General features: G+C 38.1%; 1 protein-coding gene across 3 annotated transcripts in view; it reads right to left on the reverse strand.

Moving 5' to 3' along the window:
* The window catches only part of LAP3 (leucine aminopeptidase 3), a 98,851-nt gene that overhangs the window by 31,479 nt on the left and 52,641 nt on the right, over positions 1-14,731 (reverse strand). The gene's annotated exons all lie outside the window — the stretch shown is intronic.

A 14,731-nucleotide genomic window follows, 5' to 3' on the forward strand; every position in this document is an offset into this window, starting at 1 on the left:
GGAGATCACAAGATAATAGCCTCTAGTAGCTTTATTTCTCTGGGAGAAGAAGAAATAACCATCTTGTTTAAACCATGGCCAGCAACTTTAAGGACACTGGATTCACATGTTTCCTTTTCTAATTACTTTTGGAAATTGCTTGTTAATTATTTTTCAGCTGTTAGGAACCTTCAGAGCAACATATTTTACAGCACTGGGTGAATTTCCTTCAATTCTTAGTGAAATAAGTTTTAAATACAAGTTTAAGAACTTTAAATTTTTATTTTGGAATAAACAGCAATGATTAGAACTTTTTAGAAAGTTATAAATGGACTAAAGAGCCAGAAAGATCAGAAAAAAGATTGAGACTTCCGGCGGTGACGTCAGAGCAGAGTGGGTGAGGTGTGATTTATAGCTCCCGAAATCCTAATTAATTCCTGATAAGGAGCCCTTTAAGGGCATTTCTGATCCTGGAGGGATCAGAAAACTAAAGGGGAAAGTTGGAAGACTTCGGACAATGCGCTATCGTCCTGGATGACAAGACCAAACTGCTTAAATCCTGCAGGGAAAAAGTCCGTCTTCAAGATGGACCAAGAGCGATGGCCGCACAGTGAGGAAGCAAAAAGTGGAACCAGCATTGGTGGTTGAGGAGGATCTAAAAGAAGAAAAGACGAAATTCTATCGAGTAGAGGCACAAGAGGAGTAAGACATGGAGAGGAAGGAAAGCGCGATTGAAAAGAAAAGCGCAAAACGGAGAGATGATTGAGTGGAGAGGTTAGTGCGATGGGAGGAAGGATCCCATAAAGGGGATACAAAGTAACAAAGAGAGATACTTGGACTCAAGCTAAGGGCATAACTTGAAAAGGAAAGTGAAAATGGCACGGAAAGGAAGGGATACATAAACTTTGGACTAAATAAATAAATGAAGAGATTAGAGACTATAGACTGGTGGACTAAGGAGGAAGTAAACTCAGAAAGTATAAATAAACTTACGGTTATTTCTGTGGACAATTATGGATTTATAAACTTGAGATATATTAAGAAGATTACAAAATTGCAGTGGGAAGAGGAAAAAAAAGAAGAAACACAGAAGAAAATAGAATACAAAGAGAAGATCTTGAAGGACTTAGAGATGGTACTGTGGAATAGAAGGTGACTAAGCTTGTACTGTGTGATAGAAGGAGCCTGATGCAATAAAGACTTGAGAGAAAATAATAGAAAAGAAATTTAAAAAAGAAAAAAATTGGTTGGAATTTAAAACAATAGAAAGTGTAAACTGAAAGAAATTAATTTGTTGATTGGTTTTGAAAAGGGGGGGGAAATAGGAAAGGTTGTTAAAAATTAATGAAGTGTAAAAGAATTGATTGGATTTGTGCTGAATGAACTAAAGGGATTGGTATATTTGTATTACTTGGTACTTCACAATAATTATAGAGAATCTATTTGAAAAGGACCCATACTATGGGGGCAATAAGCTGACTTTGTATAAATATACAAAAGTATGAAGGCTATTGCTTAACGCATTGTAAACCGCCCTGAGTCTCCGGAGAAGGGCAGCATATAAATGAAATAATAATAATAATAATAATAATAATAATAATAATAATAATAATAAAAGAAAAACATTTAATTAATGTATTGACTGGATTTGGAAGGGAAGAAAAAAAGGAACGATTGTTAAAGAATTAACGAATTGTAAAAGAATTGATTGGAGCTGTGGTGAATGAACTAAAGTGATTGATATATATTGATATATATGTGTTATTGGTAAAAGGCAAATATAAAACATTGATTAAGGCAATTGCTGTTAGAGTCTAAGAAAGAGAAAAAAGGGGGGAATACACACACACACACACACATTGAATATCATAAGTACTTAAAAAGTAAATAAGAGTGATATTAATTAAGTGTGTAAGAAATTAGATAATTAAATTAGAAGGTGGCAGAAGAAGGTGGAGATAGCACTTCCAGTTGGCGCTGCGGCGATTCGGACGTGGAAATAGCAGGGCTCCTCGGAGCCCCATGAAAATCCCGTCTGCCAAGCCCCCGCCGGTAGGTCTGCAGACCTCCCCTGTCCTGTAGGGACAGGGGGACAAAGAGGGACCTCCTCGGAGCAGGTTCCTTGAGGCCGGAGGATAACCCTCTACGCTGGCGGCGGCAGGAGAGGCAGCCATGGCGGCTGCCCCAAAACCACAGCAGCCAGGACAAGCGAAGTGCAGGAGGAGACACTGGAGCAAGCTGTTTGAATGCTGGGTGAGTAAGACCAGCCCAGGGGGGAACAGCTTTCAAATATTTGGGACTAACAATGCCCTGGCCCTAACAGCGGCTAAGAATTATTGGGGCGAAAGATTTAAAATAATTAACAAGGAGAAGAGAAGACCCTTTAAAGGACGATAATATCTACTATCTGCTTTTGGAATTAAATGTTTTTTTAGATGGATTTTTGGTTATTAAAGAGAATGGATTAGCTGTAAAGAGAAAGAAGGAGAAGAGGAAATGGAATGTCTTTTTAAAAGCTGCGAGGATAAGTGGAGGAAGTTTAAGATGGACGCTTGTTAACAGAAGTGAAAGTGGAAACTGCAAATTGTGTATTCCTTCCTGTTTGAAGAAGAAACTTTGTCTCTTATTTCTCGAACTGGAGTATAGTGAGGAAAAACTAAGGAGGTCTGATTTTGGATGTATTCAATTTGTTTTTGAACTACTTATGGACAGTTGGGAAGAAGAAGCTATTTGGAACAGTTAAAACTGCTGATTAATGGTGTTGTAATGAAGAAGAAAGGCGTACCCCTAGAAGAGGACATGATGATACCATATATGGAATACAAAAGAACTAAATCTGTTAGTCTTTATAACTTTATGGATATTGGAACTGGAAAAAGGAGAAGAAAAAAGAAGAAAGAGTTTGGACAGAATGAAAAAAACACCATAGTTTGATTAAAATGGATGTAAATGTTTTTTATGTAATTTGACTCCTAAACAATGCAAGGAAGAGTTTCTCTTTCCTCTCTCTCTTCTTTTTACCTTTTTCTTTTTTGCTCTGTATTATTTTTCTACCTCATTCCTTTCTTTTTGCTTTTCCTTTTTCCCTTCTTTTTTCTTTCGAATCTTTTCCTTTGATATTTTTTGTCATACTTCTATTTCTTTTTTCCTCTCCCTTTCTCTTTCTTAAGTTTACCTTTCTTTATTATTATTAAAAGAATCATTTTTTTTAAAAAGGGGGGGAAATGGGAATATAGAAAAAATTACAAGAAATATGAAGATTATGAATGACTTTCTGAGTATTAATAAGAATTGCTGATAGATTTAATAATTACAGAAAACTGTTCTTTTGCTTTTTTATAGAAAGTAAGGAAATGTGGATATCTGAATATTGCTAAGAACTATTTATAGATGATAATTTCTAAAGCGAGGATTATTATTATAGAAAAAATGTGGATACTTTGAAAGAAATTTCTTTAAAAAAAAATTTTAATTAATAAGCATGGTTTAAAATGCTGTAAGCTATAAGAAATATGAAGATTATGAATGAATCTTTGATTACCAATAAGAATTATTGATAGATTTAACAATTACAGAAAATTGTTTCTTTAAAATGGTTAAAAATATTGTGCTTTATAGAAAATAAGAAAATGTGAATGAAGCTTTGAATACTCTTAAGAACTATTTATACACGCTCATTTTTAAAGCGAGAAATGTGATTAATAGAAAAATGTGAATACTTTGAAAGAATTCTCTAAAAAATATTAATAAGTGTTTTAATGGTTATAGAAAATGGATTTGAAAGTTGTTTTAAAATGTTGTTTTTCTATAGCAAACAAGAGAATGGGAATAAATAAGATTTGTTTATAAATTCTATGACTATGGTGAATTGGCCTAGAGCAGTGGTGGGATTCTGCCAGTTCTAGGGGGTTCGGCTGAACCCTTTGTTAAATTGCTGGCTCGCCCCGCCCCTTGCCCTGCCCCTCCGCACTACTATTTATTGCCAATAAATAGCAATTTAACAAACGGTTCGGTGTTTTTTTGCAATTTATTGGCCCCGCAGCACACCGGACCGTTTTTTAAATTGCTGGCTCACCCGCCCCTCACCCCGCCCCACCACTATTTATTGGCCAGGCAGCACACCGAACCGTTTGTTAAATTGATGGCCCGCCCGGCGCCCGCCCCTCACCCCGCCCCACCACTATTAGCCTCCCTCGCTGTGTTGCAAAGCTTGCCTTTGTGACACACCGAGGCATAGCTTCTTTTCGTCTTTGGCTCCTCTCAACCAGCCTGCTTTCCTACCTTTGCCCGCGGCGGCCTCTCACTCTGTTCCCGAACGCCCACCTCGGACTGCCCCGACCGCTCCAGCAGCAGAACAGGCAAGTACAGCCGAGTGCTGCCCTCGGGGAAGCGGGGCTGGGAAAGGTGGTCGACCTGCAGCCGCCCAGCTACCGGCCGCGGCCTACCCTTTTTAAAAATGTAGGAGCAGAATCTTGGTGAACTGGACAGGATAATAAAATTATATTTTGGCTTTTTTTTGATTCGTGATCTCCATGGTGGGGATAACCAGAGAGGCGCTTGGGTGGAGGTAGCCCCACCCAAGCCTCGTTGGCCACGCCAGCTCCCCCCACCGTCCACCCAAGCGCCTCGCCGGCTTCCTCCACCCAAGCGCCTCGCCGGCTACCCCCACCCAAGCGCCTCGCCGTTTACCTCCACCCAAGCGCCTTGCCGGCTAAGTCCACCCAAGCGCCTCGCCGTTTACCTCCACCCAAGCGCCTCGCCGTTTACCTCCACCCAAGCGCCTCGCCGGCTACCCCCACCCAAGCGCCTCACCATTTACCTCCACCCAAGCGCCTCGCCGGCTACGTCCACCCAAGTGCCTCGCCGTTTACCTCCACCCAAGCGCCTCGCCGTTTACCTCCACCCAAGCGTGTCACCGGCTACCCCCACCCAAGCGCCTTGCCATTTACCTCCAAGCAAGCGCCTCGCCAGCTACCCCCACCCAAGCACCTCGCCGTTTACCACCACCCAAGCGCCTCGCCGGTTACGTCCACCCAAGCCGGCGAGGCGCTTGGGTGGGGGTAGCCGGCGAGGCGCTCAGGTGGGGGTAGCCGGCGAGGCGCTTGGGTGGACGGCGGGGGTAGCTGGCGAGGCGCTTGGGTGGAGGAAGCCGGCGAGGCGCTTGGGTGGAGGGAGCCGGCGAGGCCCTTGGGTGGATGGTGGGGGTAGCTGGCGAGGCGCTTGGGTGGACGATGGGGGTAGCCGGCGAGGCGCTTGGGTGGACGGTGGAGGAAGCCTGCGAGGCTCTTGGTTGGAGGCTTCCTCCACCCAAGTGCCTCGCCGGCTTCCTCCACCCAAGCCTCATTGGCCACAGGGCCGCCGGCTACCCTACCCCATCCAGTCGCGGAGGGGCCAATCAAACGCTTCTCCTGGGTCTTCTCAGCAAATTCTAATGCCGCCGAGAGCAGCTCCCGAAAAAACTTACTGGCCGGTCCTGATTGGACGGCATGTGACGTTGAGACTAAGCTCCGGGTGTGGGTCAAAGTGAAGTTGTGCAGGTGTGTGTCTTGCTGTGGTCATGGGGAGGTTGTTCCCCTGTCATGGGTGGTGCCAGTGCCAAGCACCAAACTCCCGAACGCCCTCGAGAAAGGAAGGGTTGTCGGCAGAAGCAGAGACTCGGCAAGGTGGAAGGGGCGGTGGTGGCAACTTGTTGTACGCTCTTAACACTGTTATGGTAATGTTGGCATTATATAGTTGTATATTGAGAACTGGTCATAGCTAGATTGAAGAAAAAAAAGACATAACACTATTCCCTGTTTTGTCAGACACGAAAAGGCCATTTTGTTACCTAAAATATTGCCCGATACGTTCTAAAAAAGCTATTTGTAAGCTCCAGAGTTTTCTGTAAAAGCAAGGTTACCATGTTACCTATTTTTCTGAACAAATATTTTTCAAGGATAAACTTGGTAGGAATACATTCCACAGACAATATGCTTTTAAAAGCAAGACTGAGCTTGCGATGAATGTGTGGTTGATTTCCATTGCTTTAAATTATTCTAATTTTAGAGTATGTGGCAGTATTCTAAAAAATGGTGGATCTACTCCTTTTTTTCTAAAGTTTATTTAAACCAAATCTACTGTCATCGTAAGAGCTGCACTGTAGAACAGCTTTAATGCATTCCAGAACCTCTGGTTGCAGAGCTGTTCCATTGGAACAGCTGAATAGGGCAGATATACTGTATGGATTAAGTTAAAAGGCGGGATGAGTTTTTTGTTACTCTGAAAAGGGGCTACCAGATGACTCCTGAGTTTTGTCTACTGTTAAAAAGGACATTTTGAACAATAAGGGGACACTATTTACAAATTGTTTTTAACTTTACTCACATGAGAACTTGAAGCATTTTGCAAATCCTCACAGATACTCTATAGAGATGGTGCTTCAGGCACAAACAACACAAGAGCTTATTTTCTTTCAATACAGAATACATCATAAAAGTAAGCAAGGAAAGGTGAATATACAGGCAATCCTTGATTTACAACCAGCATTGGGACCATAATGTCTATGACTAAGCATTGTGGTTGTTAAGTTTGTTGCACCTGATTTTATGACTTTTTTTGCAGAAGTTGTTAAATAAATCACCATGGTCATTAAGCAAATCTGGCTTCTCCTATTGATTTTGCTTGCCAGAGGTCTCCTGGGAAGGTTGTAAGTGAATTCACATTCTTCAATGCCATCATAACTTTAAATGGTCATTAAATGAATGGTCATAAGTTGAGTACTTGAATAAGGTGCATAAGAAAACTGCATGGGGCAGCCATGTAAAAATGTATCTGCCTAATGTGGACATCATAATTATCCAGATTTCATTTTGTGAAAAAACCCTTTAGACCTTCAATAATGGACTGTAATAAAAAGATAATTTTCCATTGGCCTTGGGGGAAAATATGGAAAATCGGAGATAAAAATCAGCTACAGTAAAACTGGTTTTTTTGGAGTAGGAATTAGTTTACTGCTAAGATATCAGAAAATCTAATGTAAAAGTCACAGAGCTGACAATAGCTACATTTCCTCTTAAACAGTTTTCCATTACTATTCTGCTGTTGCCGAGTAAGTAGCGGCTTGGTGGAACAAGGCCTTATCTGCCAGGGACAACATTTATACTCCACACCCTGCCCTTTGAGCCATTCCTGTTGCAATGACAACTATGTTCAAACTTGTGACTAGAATAGATACTATTTGGGCCAATTTTCCCTCTAGGTTGAGTGTTTAAAGTTGCAGACCCCTGACCTACCCCACCCCATTGCTTCACCTTGCAGCCAGCCCTGTAGGCCTGCGCCCACCTCCCACCTGGGCAGCAACAGCCTATCTACCCTGGTTATATCACCTTGCCCTGCAGCCGGCCCAAACGCCCACCTCGGACTGCCTCCAACTGCTCCAGCAGCAGAAAAGGTAAACACAGCCAGGTGCCACCTTGTTTAATTTTAAATTTATTTATTTATTTTATAAAACTTGTGTAGCTATGTATAGTTTTTATTCATATTGTAAAACTTGTATAGTTTTGAATAAATAGTTTTTATTCATATTGTAAAACTTGTATGGTTTTGTATAGTTTTTCATTCATATTATAAAACTCATAACAAAATCTAGTTCTGTGTACCTCTTATTCTTAAGTATTAAATACTTATAAATAAACAACCTTTTGGTATATCTTTTTTATATTTAAAACAGTAATTGGGGAAAAGAAATGATGTCGAGTTGGCCACGCCCACCCAGTCACATGGCCACCTAGCCACGCCCACCCAGTCACATGGTCACTTAGCCACACCTGCCCAGTCACGTGGTCACTTAGCCACGCCCACTTAGCCACACCCACAGAACCTATTGTTAAATTATTTGAATCCCACCACTGGCCTAGAGAGAGTAGAAGAGAAGATATATTTCAAAACGTATTATTATCTTAAATTGCTAAAGAAGTATGATTTTAGGAATTAGATGATTAAAATTAAATTGTGAATTTGTTAAATATAAGGTTAGGACTGGAGGAAAGCATCCCTGGAGAGCAGCTGACTAGACTGTGAACCAGCTAAAAATAAACCTAGGAGGAGTGGAGGAGGCAATGCTGGAGAGCAGTTAGAGCCAAACTGCGAACCAGTTAATATAAGGTAAGGAGTAGAGGTAAGCATCCCTGAAAAACAGCTAATTAAGCTGTGAACCAGCCAAAAATAAACCTAGGAGGAGTGGAGGAGGCAATGCTGGGGACCAGTTAAAGCTAAACTGTGAACCAGTTAAATATAAGGTAAGGAGTGGAGGAAAGCATCCCTGGAAAAAAGTTTATTATGCTGTGATCCAGTAAAAATAAACCTAGGAGGAGAGGAAGAGACATACTGGGGAGCAGTTAAAGCTAAACTGTGAGCCAGCGAAATATAGGTTAGGAGTGGAGTGAAGCATCCCTGGAAAACAGCTGAAAAACTGTTATCCAGCTAAAAATAAAACTAGGAGGAGTGAAGGAGAAAATGTTGGAAGCAGTTAAAACTAACTGTGATCCAGCCAATAAATAAGGTTACGAGTGGAGGAAAGCATCCCTGGAAACCAGCTAATTAAGCTGTAATCCAGCTAAAAATAAACCTAGGAGGAATGAAGGAAATACTTCTGAAGAATGGATATTGACTTTAAAATGTTTTTCAGAGAGGAATGAAATATTTTATATTGGTTATTAGATATGTTCTAAAAGAAACATTGATTTGATTTGGGTCTTTGAAGTATAGAAAATACATGAAATACTGATTGTTTAAAATGATAAATGAATACTATAAAGTGCTGTTTGGATTTTAAGTTTAAGAGTTAGGGTGACTACATAATAAAAACTTAAATGTTAGAATAAGATGTTAGATTGGATGATAAAAATTGGGTTTAGATTTGGGTTGTGGTTTTTTTTGGTTTTTTTGTTTTTTTGTTATTTTTTGTTTGTCTTAAGATGTTAATCGATGAAATTGGGAATTTATACTTATGTTATATCGGGCCAAACTCTTGCTCCAAAAAGATGTTGTTTTATGTTTTATGTTTTAAAATAAATAAATAAAAAATTTCAAAAAAAAGAGAAGAAGGTGGAGATAGCAATTAAGAAACATAGAAGAACGATTAAAACCAAACGGAACACTTTATTTTTATGATACTGTGGAAGAATTTTACTAGAAGTTTAACAATGTCATCCACAGCAACAGTAGTCAAAATGGGGAAAAAACCTATTACTAACCCCTCACTTATGGCCTCCTTGTCAAACCAACGGACAATAGAAAACATGTTGAGGAAAGAAAAAGATAAAACAGAGCTGACAATGAATAATATGCATAGCATGCTCCAAATGATACAAGAAACCCTAATGAAGTCACAAGAAAAAATGGCCAATAACCATGAAGAGGCGAGAGAACATCACAAAGAGATTAAAAATGAGATGGGAGAAGTAAAGGAAGACTTTAAAAATATGAAGGAAAAGATGAAAACTATACAGCAAACGATTTTGGAGAATGAGCAAAAAATTAAAAATATGGAAACAAAAGTAGATCAAATAGACCTTAAATTAGAAATGATGGAACAGAAAGCATTACAGTCAAATAAGGAACTGTCAGATTCAATCATATTCCTGGAAAAGGAGAAAGCCTCGTATTTTTTATGCTTCCAGAATGTTGTGGAGGAGAAAGAGGAAGATCTGGGGGCGGGGTGGGGGGGGAATGGTCGAAATATTGGCAGAGTTAACACAAAGAAATAAGATGGAGATAAAAGACACCATAGATGAAATCTACCGTGTACACAATAATTACATAGGAAGACACCGATTGGTAAGGGAAGTGCATATAAGATTCACAAAAAAACCAGTAAGAGACGAAATTTACAAGAAATCAAGGGAAGAAACCATAACATATAAAGGTAAAGAAATCATAATCTTAAAACAAATTCCACGAAGAATTCAGACCCAAAGACAACAGTACCAGTTCCTTACATCTCAACTCATTAAGCACAAAGTGATGTTCAGATGGATTATTCCAGAGAGCATTCTTATCACTTGGCAAGATAGGAAATATAAGGTGGATTTGATAGAAAAGGCACAGGAATTTTATAAAAGTTATCTCCTACAAGAAGAACAAGAAAGTAAAGATGAATCAGAGAGTAAAAGACAGGAAGACGACCAACAAGAGGAAATAGAAAGAGAGAGAGAAATAAGAAAAATCCAAGAAAAAGAGCGAGAAGAAAAAGAAGGAGCAAGAGGAAGAGTAAAAAGAGAGACAAGAAACACCAAGAAACAACTGTTGTAAGAAATGGAAGAGACATTAAATCTCTTCTCAGTGAATACTAACGGCCTAAATTCACTGAAAAAGAGAACACAAACTTTTATGAAATTAAAAAAATTAAGAGGTAGATGTGACCTGCCTGCAAGAGGTACATATAAAAAAAAGATTCCAGAAATTATAAGAAAACGCGACACTAGGAAGATTATATGCATCACTAACACAACAGAAAGGAAGAGAAATTGCGGTATATATAAAAGAGAGAATAAACTCAAAATTAGTTTACGCAGATGAAGAAGGTAGAACTTTGATGATAGAATTAGACACAGAACAGAAACAAATCCTATTAGTAGTAATATATGCCCCAAATAAAAACCAACAGGAATATTTTAAGAAACTACATAACAAAATATTAGAATTAGGCCATGACAATATATGCATAGTAGGTGATTATAATGCCATAATAGATAGTCAAAAAAATTATATTAGCAACAAAAAGAATAAAAAAGAAGGAAATATTACCTAAAGAATTCTTCAATATGATAACAGAATTAAAGTTAAGAGATACATGGAGAGAAATAAATAAAGAAGAGAAACAATATACGTTTTATTCCTACCCACATCAATCATGGTCTAGGATCAACATGGCCTGGATGATAGCACAACTATAACTAGGTTTAGAAAAAATAGAAATAGGAATAAATGAATGGGCAGCCCACAACCCGATAATCATATATTGGAAAGGACAAAAAAAATATAAAAGATGGACTGTAAATCAAAACATATGTAAAGAGAAAGAGTATAAGCAATTGCTGGAAAATGAGTTGAAGACTTTTTTAAGCATAAATAAAAAAGAAGATACGTCAATTCAAAATCTCTGGGACACGTTAAAGGCATACATTAGAGGAGTGACAATAACCTATATGGCAAGAAAAAAGAAAGAAAAAAAGTCCCAACAAGGAAAATTTCAGGAAGAACTTACAAAATTAGAAGAAAACTTACAGAAAGACCCCCAAAATAAAAAAATAAAAGAGGAATGGAGAAGAATTAAACATAAATTAAATCTAATAACCCAAAAAGAAGTAGCATTGAAAATAAAGATGTCAAAGCAAAATTATTTCGAACACGCAAATAAAGTGAGCAGATGGTTAGCTTACAAATTAAAAAGGAGAGAGACAAACGAATGATATATCAATTGAAAGATGATAAAGGAACAATCCAACATGAAAGAGAAGATAAGAAGCAAATTATATATACGTTCTTTTCTAAATTATATACACAGGAAGAAATACCAGAAACAAAGATTAAAAATTATTTAGAGGAAATAAATATATGTAAAATTACAGAGGAACAACAGGAAATATTAAATCGACCAATATCAGAAACAGAATCTGGAATTGCAATGAAAAGACAAAAAAATAACAAAACGCCAGGCCCAGATGGAATAACAGTGGAGCTGTATAGGATTATACAAGAACAGACAGGAGGATTAATGCTGGAAATATTCAACGAAGCTTTAGAACAAACAAATATACCAAAAACCTGGACAGAAGCTTTAATTACGCTCATACTTAAGGAAGATTCAGACCATCAATTAATACAGAATTACAGGCCAATTTCTTTGTTAAACACTGATTACAAAATATTCATGTCAATTATAGCTGAGAGGACAAAAACAGTTTTAAATAAACATATACAGCCAGATCAAAATAGTTTCCTACCAGGCCGACAAATCAAAAATAATACACGGATGATATATTAGAGTTTTACAAGGCGCACCCGGAAAAACAAGCCTCACTGGTTTTCCTGGATGCCCAAAAAGCTTTTGATAATTTGAATTGGAAATTTATGGTACAATAATTGAAAAGTATGGAATTCAGGACTAAATTTGAAAAAATGATTGAGAAAATATATACAAAACAAACTGCAAGAGTAATTATGAACCAAGATATGACCGATAAATTTGAGATAACAAAAGGTGTGAGATAAGGAAGCCCACTTTCCCCACTTCCCTTTATACTATCATTGGAACCGCTTTTAAACAAAATCAGAGAAGACTGAGAGATAAAAGGACTGAAGATAAAAAAAGAAGAGCATAAATTGCAAGCTTTTGCTGATGATTTGGTCTTCATTGTGGAGGAACCCTTAAAATCAGGTTCAAAATTAATTTAAAAAATAGAAGAATTTGGTGCAGTGGCTGGACTAAAAATAAATAAAAGTAAATCTAAATTATTAACTAAAAATCTCACAAAAATCAAGAGGAAGAATTAGAAGAAAATATGAAGATCCAAACAACTAAAAGAATAAAATATCTAGCGATCTGGCTCACTGCAAGAGGTTCCTCAATTAAAAAAGATAATTATGATAAATCAATACAGCAAATTAATAAAGATTTGGATAATTGGAAGAACTTACAAATTTCATTCATGGGAAGAGTCGCAGCAATTAAAATGAATATCTTGCCTAAAATTTTATTCCTCTTCCAGATTATACCGATAAAATTAGACAAAATATTTTTCGATTCATTAAATAAATTGATTTCAAAATCTATATGGCAAGGGAAAAAGCCCAGAATTAGATTAAAAGTTCTGCAAGATACCAGCAAAAGAGGAGGAGTAGCACTCCTGGAATGGGAGATATATTATCAAGCAGCATGCCTAACATGGTTGAAAGAATGGATGGAGCTGAGAAGTAAAAGAATATTAATAATCGAAGGGCATGATCTACAGGTAGGATGGCATGCATTTCTGTGGGATGAGAAATGTAAAACACATGTATACTTCAGAAGGCACAGTCTCAGGAATGCACTGCTATCAATTTGGATTAAAATTAAAAAACATTATACGAAGATACTGACCTAGATCTCTCCTACTGAAACACTAACACACCCAAATTTAATAGATTGGACCAAGATAATCAGATATAGGGATATTTTAAATGATTTGGGAAAACTAAAAACAAAGCAAGAATTGGAAGGATTTGAATAAGGAAATTGAATGGTGGACATAGTCACAAATTTGGTCAAAATATAAAGAAGATACAAAGACGAATGAGGTACAATTGGAGCAAAATGAATTAGATAAAATTATATATGGGATGGAACAGAAATTAATTAGCAAAATATACAAATTCTTATTATGGTATAAAATGGAAGAGGAAACAGTTAAAGAAACCATGATCAAGTGGGCAAGGAACTTTAATCATACAGTAGAATTAGAGAAGTGGGAAAAGATGTGGCAAATAAATATGAAATTAACATTGTCTATGGCATACAAGGAAAACCAGTTGAAGATATTCCATAGATTGCATTTACCACCAGACAGAATAGCCAAGATGTTTCCGAGCACATCCCCAGTATGCTGGAAATGCAAAACAATTATGGAACATATTATCATCTCTGGTGGACTTGTCCAGCAGCAAAGAAGTTTTGGGCCAAAGTCAAAAAATGGCTACAGAAAATAACGCAACTATCAATAAAGGGAGAACCAGAGACATTTTTGCTAGGGATTTTTACAGAAAATTACACAAAGGAAATAAAATATTTAATATTACATATTCTAACAGCTGCCCGCATAGCTTATGCCCAAAATTGGAAAAAAGAAAGCACACCAACAGAGGAGGAGTTAATAAAAAAAAAAATTGGAATGCGCAGTGATGGATAAATTGACAAAAGAACTCAAAGAAAAAGAGGACACAGAATACTATAAAATTTGGTATATAGATGGTATGGGCCATGCTGCACCTCCTCCACCCCTTCTGAAATAGGCTGGGTCTCCACTGTGGCCTCCATACCTGTTTCACCTCGGTTGGTGTGGTCCTGTCCTTTGTGCAATGAGTGAAGGACGATCCTGGGAAAATGGGCCGAAGCTGTGAGGTGGGGGCGGACAATCCGCTTAGGCCGTGAAGCACTCAATCAAAGGCCTCTGTACTGGCCTAATCTGGCTCCTGTCCCCTTCCCCCTCCCATGACTTACTTTATTTATTTATTTATTTATTTATTTATTTATTTATTTATTTATTTATTATTTATTTATTTATTTATTTATTTATTTATTTATTTATTTATTTATTTATTTTATACTTATGCCGCCCTTCTCCCGAAGGACTCGGGGCGACTTACAGAAATTAAGACAATAAAAACGATAAAACAGTAAAACTAACTACACAGACAATCAATTTAAAATCCATCCAATTAAAACCACCCATCAGATCAGCAAATTTGTTCGGAAAGCCATGTCTTCAGCTGTCAGCGGAAAGAGCGGAGGTCAGGGGCCGTCCGGAGCTCCGTGGGTAACCCATTCCAGAGGGTCAGTGCGGCTACAGAGAACGCCCACATCCTTGGTGCCACCAGCCGACATTGTCTGGTCGATGGCACCTGGCGGTGGGAGACAGGCAGAAGGTGGTCCTGTAAATATCCCGTGCCCGTGCCATGTAGGGCTTTATAGATAAGTACCAGTACCTTGAAGCGAATCCGAAGGACCACCGGTAAC

The sequence above is a fragment of the Pantherophis guttatus genome, chromosome 8 (genome assembly GCF_059756535.1).
Source record: "Pantherophis guttatus breed Tessera chromosome 8, ASM5975653v1, whole genome shotgun sequence".
Lineage (NCBI taxonomy): Eukaryota > Metazoa > Chordata > Lepidosauria > Squamata > Colubridae > Pantherophis > Pantherophis guttatus.